Here is a 10,449-nt window from a genome sequence, read left to right as displayed (position 1 = left end):
AGGATCCCCCCAACAACATGACCCCGTGCATCAAGCACCTCACTGATGCAGATTCACGGTTAACCAGATGGATGGTGGCATCCCGGATCGTGACACACTGACTGAACAAGTGTCACACTGAATCCAGTTGATCCCCGGATGACCACCCTGGATGGCGTCAAGAGAATACCCATTCAGGACAAGCTACCCGCGATATTGCTATGGAGTTTGTCCCCAGCCTGGATGAGACCAAGGCATACCCGTCGACACTGTATTAGCCGCACGTCGGATGCCGAAGGCCAGTTCGCAGTTCGACCGCAAAGGGTCGATGTACCCAGATGCCGCTGTCATCAAGTGATGAGTGATGCCGTGAAGAAGGTCGACGTCAACAGATCAAAGCATAGTCAAGTCAAGTCAAGCATACTGAAAGCTTTATTAGAAGTCAAAGAAGTGATAGAAGATAGCTAGCCAAACGTAACAACAAACAAGAAACCAATTTGCCAAGAACCAGACAAGCCCCCCCCCCCCCCCCCCCCCCCCGCGCGCGCCGAGAGCATCTCGACGGACCGGAGGACGACGTCCAGCGCAGCGTGGAGGACAAGCTGCCCGCGGAACACCGCCCGGGGGCCCAAGACAACGGTCGGTTTGAGACCTCCCCGACGTTGCGAACGTTGGGTGAGTGGCTTTTCGATTGTTTCAAGCCGAGGCGGGCAAGGACTGGGGTATCGCACTCTGGGGTGATCTGCTCTAGCTTCATAACCAAGTTGCTACGTCCATTCTGAACGTCCATTTCGTATTTCCCTACTGTTGTCTCAGGTGGTTGTTAGTGGTTACCCCTGCGACTGAAATGATTTACTGCTGTGTGATAGGACTGTGTTTTGTATTGTCTTATATTTCCCTTACTTGGTGAGGGTGGTGCGCGAACGCTGAGTGCGCATCCAGTACTGACTAGTGTACTGGGCGAAGACTCGTTTGTTGACTGGTGTATAGACACCCACCCAAGCGCCTCACAGAATAAGTGGTGGATGTATATTGTGTGACGTTTAGCTCGGCATTGATTTTCTGCATTTCAGTGTGGTTGGCTATTCTGAATTACGGGTCTGACTATGACTCCTACCATTCAGGACAGTCCCGTAGCGACTTACATTCTGTATACTCAATTATATATTATCCCTTTCGCGATTCGCAGGGATAAATTATAGTATACAAAGTTAGGTCATTTGGAGCTAAAAGGGCGAGGTTTCCGCCCTTTTAGATGGGTATATAGACAGGACAGATGTCACCATCTCACTGGATGCAGGTTCAGTGATGACAAATGCCCCTAAAAGGGCGAAGAAATCGCCCTTTTAGAAACGTCAGTGATTGGCTAATATTACGTTGCTGAGAGCAGCCAGCACGAAAGTGCAGCTAATTGGCTAAAACAGAGCGGTACATTGAACCGACTCCGTAAATTACGCGGTAATAAATAACAGGAACTCCTCTTTTATGACACTATGCAGATCAGCGCGACAGCGCGTCATCAACCCGCAGCGCTTTGGCAGTCGCAGTGCTGTTGGAGCGAGGTTGTCGTGGTGCCCGTACTTTGGCTAGTTGTCGTGCTAACACTGTTATGCCGCAGTGGGCAGCGGCTAGTTGATGTGCGATTTTTTTCCACGCTGACGGGCCGTGAGAGCAAAAAGGCCCTTCTTTCGGGCATCAAATAATTAGTTGCTGTGTTACACCAGCTGAGGTATGCATTCTACTTCTGATTTGTATGGTGATAGCAATGTTGTATTTCCCATCTGCCCCAAGTATGCATTGCACATCGGATCAGTATGCCTTTACAAAAATTCAGATCATTTTTGGGCGTCAACTTTGGCGCGCTTCTCTGGCTTTCAAAACTGATACAAGTTTTCACGTGATTAGCTATATGCACTATAGTATATGCAAACTACCCTTACAAATGCATCCAATGTAACCGCTGTTTGATAGCCCTCCATTCGGAAAATCGAGGGGGGAAATGGCCGAAAAGACCGCTCGCAAAAGGCACGACGAGGCGGGACAGGCAAGCCAGAGGAAGCGGCGGCGGCTAACGCGGTCGTCCGAGGGTGAGCCAGTTGCTGCTGGTCCGGAGAGCAGTAGTTTGGGTGGGGCAGCCGTCTTCAAGTTCGAGTGGCAAAGACTGAGGAAACAGGGATGGACGGCAAAGCCCCCGCCTCTACGAAGCTTAGATTCTCGCTATCGGTACATACGCCCTGGCGGGAATCAAAGAAGTGGCGTCGAAGGCGTCGACTATTTTCTGGGCGAACAAGCCGTGCTTCGATTTGTTCATTCTTCTAAGGTCCCGACTAACGACGCTGCGGTCGACCTGACGGGTGAGTGGTCGCCATGAGAGGCGGAGGTGGCCGTGTGGCTGGCTAAGAGGTGGTGTTGGTGCTGCAGGTCGTGGAGAAGACGGCGGCGCACGCAGCGCCAGTGCTGCGACGAGCGATGGAGGACGTGCAGACGGTGTCAGTCAGGTGGTCGGCAGCCTTGACGCCAGCGCCGCGGTCGACTTGACGGGTGAGTGGTCGCCATGAGAGGCGGAGGTGGCTTCGTGGCTGACTAAGAGGTGGTGTTGGTGCTGCAGGTCGAGCGGCGAGTGGTGTTCGCGGTGGTGGTCGTGGCGCACGTGGAGGAGGCCGGCGTGGTGGGCGTGGTTCTCGTGGTGGTCGCTTGGCCAGTAAAGGCACTTGCGGTGGTGTTGACAGAGATGGCGCGGTAATCAGTGGAGGAAGCGAAGGTAGCGTGTCGGTTCGTGAGGGTGGACGCGGTAGTCGGGGAGGTCGCTGTGGCGGACGTGGTAGTCGGGGAGGTCGCCGTGGCGGACGTGCTGGGGGTCGTGCCGCCGTCGTCGGGCGTGGTGACACCGAATATGAAGTTCTTAGTGGAGTACGTGATGGCGCCCTGACAACACGCGGTGGTTTCCGTGGTCGTAGTCGCCTCAGAGACCGAGGTGAACGTGCGGGAGGCGATCTGGTGACCCCAGTGGTCGACATGAGTACTACAAGTGTTGATGTGACCTACCGTTTGGACTCAGCAACAGAAGAAAGTGATGAAAGACTGTCGTCGGGGAGTGAATACCAAGATTTCTCGTCGGAAAGTGATGCTGATGAAACCTCTATGGAACCGCCTGCACAAGCGCTGACGGCGGCTGAGACCACACCCACGCGTACTTCTACTGCCATGCTACAAGACGTCTACGTGAACAAGCTGGTAGCCTTTGCCCCCGAACGAGAGTCATGGATGAAAACGAAGGCGTACAGACCAGCCGGTACGGCGTATATTATTGGTAAAGTGTGTCGGCAAATGCGAAAAGGAAAATTTTGCTCACTATTTCAGATTCGGTGGCTGGACAGCCAGTTCCAGAAAGCAGTGGAGCACGTTGGAATTGGTGTCATCCAGCGTGGTGTTCTGAACTATGACGCTGTCACCCAGACGAAGACCCCGGACTGGCAGTTGCTTGTTCAGCCTGACTCCTCGGAGACCATCCAAGTCTCAGATGACCTGTTTGATCTTGAAACCGCGGAGAGTTTTGAAGCTTTTGATCCAACAGAGGTGCTGCCTACCAGCCTTGAAGAAGTTGAAGCAATAGCTAACATGCGCTTCGATCCTTCTGCTCAAGTTGAGGCTCCTTCTTACTTGTACGAGCATGCAGATGGATCAACTACCACTTACCTCCGCCCCCAGTTCAAGCACATATTTGAGCACTCGGCAAGCTCAAGTTTTCTTGCCTATCTCCCTCTCTATTTTTGGCGGCAAGTTCTCTTTGAAACCAACAAATATGCTGTTGTGAACGACGTGAAGCTCTCCACCCCGTTCACGATGTCAGAACTGATGGTGTTCTTGGGAATAATGTTCTACATGGCTGTCAATGATAAAGGCGAGTATGCCAACTACTGGGGTCAACAACCAGAGGACCTGATCTTTGGGGGGGGCACGACTTCGCTGGATGGGGTGATGGCATTGAGCCGCTTCAAGCTTTTTCGACGATGTTTGAGGTTTAACGCTGTTCCAACGACACTGCAGCAGGACGCAGCGGCGAGAATTCGCCCGCTTTTGAATTTGTTGAAAATTACTGGCGCACAGTACATCAACGTGGGGCGAGATGTCGCCGTTGATGAGGCAAGCGTCGCGTGTCGGGCACGTCAAGGGCGCCATCTCATCGTGTACAATCCTATGAAACCCACAGGCAAGTATCATTTTCGCCTCTACATGCTTTGCTGCTCAACATCGTGGATAGCTTTAAACTATCAGCTTCACTGCAATCAGAGCGACATTGCTGATCGGGTGCAAGGCGTTGTGGGGCAAGCAGAGGCGCAACAGCTACGCGAGGAACTGGACAAGGTGTCTAAGATTCGAAAGCATGTATTAGAAGTGGCGAGACCATTGTTTGGGTCTAACCGAGTGCTGAACATGGACAACTATTACACCAGTGTTCAACTACTACAAGAACTTCGTCTGAAGGGCCTCTACGGGCGAGGTACAATCCGGGGCAACAGTAAGCATTTTCCTACGCACACGATGCTGGACAAAAACGATGGTTGTGTACGCGGGGACCACCTCCAGGTAGTCTCCCGAGACCACAGCATGCTGGCTGCTTCGTGGTGCGATGGCCATATCGTGAATATGGTGTCAAATGCTGATGCGTCAAAAACTACTACTGTCACGCGATTAATTGGAAAGGAATCCCGAGCATTCTCAGCGCCCGTGTGTGTTGCACAATACAACAAGAACATGCAAGGAGTGGACCGACTAGACCAGATCCGTGGGAGGTTTTCGATAGCAGATGGACACTCATTTAAACGTTGGCACAAGAAATTCGCATTGGCACTAATCGATGTTGCCAGATCTAATGCTTACTTGACTCGGCGATTAGCACGAACTCAGCCAACAGTTCGAGACCCCCACCGAGTGTTTATGATGGCGTTGATTGGAGAGCTCATCAGTGGGAAATGGGCCGACGCTCCCAGCAATGACCGCCTGTTGTATAGCGGTGCCGCTGAAGGGCGAGCGCAAAGCGTAATACCACATCATACACCATCAAGCCAGCAATCGAACTTCAGTGAAGAACGGCGGTCAAATGCATGCTTTATGACGGCTTCAAAGCAGCATTTTGCCGATAAGAACCGAAAGCGACGACGCTGCATCGTGTGCAGGTGGGAGGGTCGGTACCCGACGGAAGTGACAAATTACTGTTCAACGCATGCGGTGTGCCTGTGCAGCGTTGTGCATATAGAAAACGCCAAGCCTTGGACGTGCCCGTATACGACTCTCAATGCTGGGAAAAATTTCATCAGTTTTACTTGGCCCAGGGACTTTTTACAGAGAAGGGTAACGTTAAACGCCAGTCGGATATAGCAAAGCTGCGACCTAAGGAAAAAAAAAGCTGTTGCCAGCAGTGCTCCTGCTAGGCCAGCCGTAGCTCGACAAATTACGCTGTAGGGGAACGTTTATGACGACGTAGAGATGTTGCCCAGCCATGATGAACTTTCGCAGTGTTGCCATGGTATTGCTCGTGTTGTAGTCGGACTTGTGGATATTGAGCGATGTCAGTCGAGCTCATAATATGGTCCAAGAGCTGCTGGTGGGGCGGAGATGCTCGAGACGCGCGAAGGACGACGGGTCCCGGTCACGCAGCGACTTGCTTACGACGGCGAAGGACTCCGGCAGGTGGTGGATGAAGTGGAAGGTAAACTTCCAGGCGGCGTAGGCGTACGCGATCTGCTGCGGGGTCAGCAGGCCGCCGGTGAGCATGGGCGTCAGCGACGTGCAAGGCAGCATGGCGTCCATGGACGCATCGTTCACGACGGCGGCGAGGCAGTCCCCGAAGCTACCAGTGCCCTGCATCGGGGGTGTCCGGCTTCTGCAAGTAGAAGCCGTAGATGACGTTGGGGACGAACTCGTCGTACTTGTGCTTGCGAGAAAAGCCCGTGCTGGTGGCACGCGCCGGCGATACTGGAGAAGTGCGAGTGTGTCGAGCTGCCGCGGTAGGCCATGGCTAGACGGGCCATCTAGGAGCCGTCTGACTCGGTTCATACCTCGGTGTGGAACGTGGGCGTCACCTGACTCATGGACTTGATGATGCACTCCTGGTAGATCTCTTTAAGGCGGCCGCCCGCGCTCGAGGAAGACCTTGTCGGCGATCGTGTTGTTGTTGGTCTCGTTCTCGCTGGCCGTCGGGACGACGTAGTCGGGATCCTGCAGGAAGTGCATGTGCACGTGGTAGGGCACGGTGACCGGGTCCAGAATGCCACTGCTAAAGTAGCACTGCATGCAGTTGGTGCGCTTCTCGGCAGCCTCAATCTTCTCGAGGTTCTGGTAGTCCGTCGCCGAGCACGCCGCTGGAGCCGTGGAGGTGGCGCTCGAGGGGGCGCTCCAGCATCTCGGTCTCGGTGATGCCGGCGTCGCAGCGCGCGGCTCAGCGGCTGGCCACGGTCGTGGCGCTGCCCACGACATTGCTGAGCACCTGCGGCCCTCGCCCTCCTGCTCGATCTTGACGTCCATGTGGTGGTTCTTGGCCTTCGACGTGAGCTTGGCGGCTAGCAGGCACATTTTTTATGGTAAAGTCGTTGAAGATGGTGGTGCACAGCGGCTTGTTGCGCGTCAATCGCTCAACTACTACGTGATTTGTCAAACGATTTTTGATGATGCGTGAACGCTACATTGATGTGAATCTCAACTAATTTTGTTTTTGTAGTAAATGTAAACCGGATGCAGCGCTGATTTCCAACTAACGGCGCACTGCACGGCACGTACAAACTTCCAGCTAGAACAGAATGGCTTTGAGCACGATGAACGGTGCCTGAAACAAAACATTGATGTCGCGGCAATTATACGAGCCCTTGGTAAAGCGGTCAGCTCACGTGTCACAACCAGCTTTGCATCTTCCTCAAAAAGAAAAATATTGGCAAACACAATCGTGGCGTCGCGTGTTGGCGATTGCGATGCTATAGCGGCATCTCTTACATCTGTTGCCTTCACGAACACTTTCCGAAGCAGCGGAAGCTCCCGGACGTGCTGTTGGATGCGCGCCTCAGCAAGCGCACAGAGATCAGCACGCATCTCGACACCCACGCAGGCCCGCACGTCTGTTGTCAGTGCAATTTGCACGGGCACGTTGCCAATCCCAGCGCCAACATCGAGAAATACGTCGCTCGCATCAATCCGCCCCAACGCACCTATGAGGACTGATATACCTGGTGGTAGGACTTCGCCAGCATTGTCCTGCGTACGGCCAGATGGTTGCCGCACATCAACCGCGCTGATGTCTCCAAAAATTAAATCAAGTGCTCTTGACGCTTCAGTTTGAGTCAGAAGACCAACAGGCGATTCATCCTGACGTGCTTCAACGGCTGCAGCAGGAGCAGCAGCAACAACTGCGACGCGTGCTGGGCGAACAGTAGCAGCAGAAGCATCGACAGACGATCGAGGAGCTACAGCAGCTCCTCCTGCAGCAGCAACTGCGACGCGTGCGGGGAGAGCCACAGCAGTGACGGTCGGAGCAGCAGCAGCTTCGATTGGCGCTGGGTGAGCAGTAGTATGGACGGTTGTAGCAGCTTCAGCGGATCCTTGGTGATCTTGAGTTGCGGTACGTAGAGCTTGACGACCTCGAACGGGTAGTAGACCAGGTCCGTAGACTACAGTGTCTTCCCGGAAAAGGCGTCTCCCAAAAAAACACCGTGGAAAGTCCTTCAGACTCTTTCCATACGTCCTCTTGAGGCTGGCCAGGCGACACTTGAGCTGACGAACAGGGCGATTCGTCCTCATCTGGCGAGCAACATACTCCCAGATAATACGAAGCCCTTCACGCTCGAACAGGAATGCAATCTGTACTAGCGCCTTGTCCTCCGAATCCGAAAAGCTTGTACGCATTGGTGAGAAAGGTTGCGTGTATCAGGAAGTTTGTATTGACTAGCAGATATGCATGTATCTTGCGTTTTCTATGGCATGAATGAGTGGTGGCAGCTTGCGCCAAGGAGGCCCCCCTCCGGTTTTTATCATCGACGTGACGACGTGGCAAGTCGAAAACCGTTTTTATAGGCAACTATTCAGTGATACCGGCGACGGGTCAAGATAAATTACGTACTTAGTGGCGATAAGCTTGAAATATAACAGCCGATCCTACAGCTGAATCGCTGCGATTGGTTGTAATTGGGAGTAACAAAACTAGGTGCTCTAGCAGTAAAAGGGCGCGTAGAGCGCCCTTTTACTGGCCGTTTTCACACCGTGTTCTGGAACCAGGCTTAAAAGGCGAAAAATGCACCCTTGAACCGCAAAAGGGTTATTAACAACTTCAGGTGGCAAATCCGGTCCGCCAAAGTTAAACGTACCGACAGGGGTTGACACCAGGGCACACGCCAATACTGGATCCCCGATCCAGTTCCAGTTCCAACTCATTCAGTGTGTTGGTGACTGGATCGTGGTGACAAGACACCAAAGGGTACTCCATGGATTTCCAATTCCCCACGGCACTCGCACTATACACCAGGACGATAAAGGCGTCCACCCGCCTCGCCTCACGAACAACCACGACGACGAATACACCATCGGTGGCAGCGAGGAACACCCCGACGGTACGGACACCACGACGAGCACGACACGATCGACGACACAGTGGTCGTAGCGCAGGAGCTCGACGTTCGATAACCGACGGAGCACCATCTCCCGACGACAGCAGTAGTTCGAGTGACTCGAGCGAAGACTCAATTGATGACAGCAGCACGAGCAGTGACGACCCCGAGAGCAGTAGTTCCAGCAGCAGCTCTGACACCGAAGAAGATGAGCATCACGCGCGACACAGTGAACGTGAACGACGCGGCTACCACGGTCATCATGAAGAAGCTAGACGACAAAATGTAAAAGACCACGAACTCCCAACGTACGTACCGTCGCCTGATGTTTCGGTGTCGACGTGGATCAACCGAATGGACTTGAACCTGAAGGGCGCCGAGGAGTCTGGTCGTGGAAGCTGGATGGACCGGAATCTGTATTTCATTATTGGCGGCAAGTTGCAGGACGACGCGGCCAGATGGTGGGTAAACCTGAACAGAAGACTTCGGGAGAGTAAGAAGCGATGGACGTACTTGAGGAAAGCGCTCTTACGCCGGTATGGAGAACGCATGGATAAGTCGGCAGCTGACTGGAGGGGCAACAGCCGAGTCTGGACGCGGGGGAAATTTACGTTGATTTCGGAGCTGGCCTTCGGAGTGCTGCTGGCAGAAACAAGGTGAGAGAACGAGTGTTAGTGGGTGGCGCAGTTTATCAGATGCCTGGATAAAACTACGCGGAAATTAGTCTTCAAGATCCGAAACCAAAGACACTTGAGAAGGCAATCAAGAAAGCTACTAAGATTGATGATCCTGATGACAACGTTCCCCAAGGAATGGCTAACATAGGGCAGCCGTGGGCGACAGCTCCGACGTCTTACCTAATGCCGATGACGAGTAATGCGGGTCAGCCAACGGTAATTTCTGGGATGGGAGCAATGCACTTACCAGTGGAAATGATGCACCACCAGCCTACGACCGACGTTGACCGAGATCCAGGTGTAATAGCGCTGTTCACCAATCCACAGGGGGTCTGGAACAACTTCTGGGGGACGTGGGATAAGCCACCTGGTCGTGAGTGGAATGGGAAGTACTGGACGGAAAAGAAAAAAAGCACCGCGCAGGAAACCTGCGTCATCACATGCGAGTCGAACAGAGGACAATAAGCACACTAAGAAACCGAAGGTGAAGCGAGCACGAGATTCGAGTGAGGACGAACCCGATGTTAGGCCGCGGAAGAAGAAACTGAAAGCGCCAGTGATGCAAGTGGTGCTGGCACGGATCAACAGCAGGTTCGAAGTTTGAACCACGAGTGAACTTTCGGCTGGGCCCGTCTTTTCCACGATGTTATCGGTGCTGCCAGTACGGGCATTTGGCGAGCGAGTGCGCTAACGAACTGCGAGACATGAGACCTACCTTGAACGGAAGCGAAACACGAAAACGATGGAGAAGGGAAACGAACAGCAAGCACAGTAGCGGGGGTACGGCGTTCGCAGATAGCGGATTCCCTAAGACGAGCAGTTTGAGGAAGACGAGTTAGTGAAAGACGCCTACACGTTGGGTGTGGCGACACCAAGACTACGAATAAGGAGCCGGACACAAAGACGAGATTGATGGTGCACGCGGGGTTACGAGTGGAATGACCGGTAGCAGCGAGTGTGACGACGGTGGTGACCGACACCACGCTGCTAATCAACGAAGTAATGAAGGAGTTGCAGGCGGAGGCTGCTGTCCGTGACAGCAAACAGGCGGCACGATAAGTGACGACTGTACGGCACACGAGGGCAGCAGAGAAGTACGTGAGCGATGGACGAGAAGTATGGGTACGAGATGACAATGAATGTACTCAAGGGGTCAGACCTGTGGCTGCAGCTGGAGAAGGCGCGATGGCGATGAATATCCC

Source organism: Phytophthora cinnamomi, assembly GCF_018691715.1.
Source record: "Phytophthora cinnamomi strain GKB4 chromosome Unknown Contig0, whole genome shotgun sequence".
Taxonomy (NCBI): domain Eukaryota; phylum Oomycota; class Peronosporomycetes; order Peronosporales; family Peronosporaceae; genus Phytophthora; species Phytophthora cinnamomi.
Note: the sequence above shows the minus strand (reverse complement) of the source record.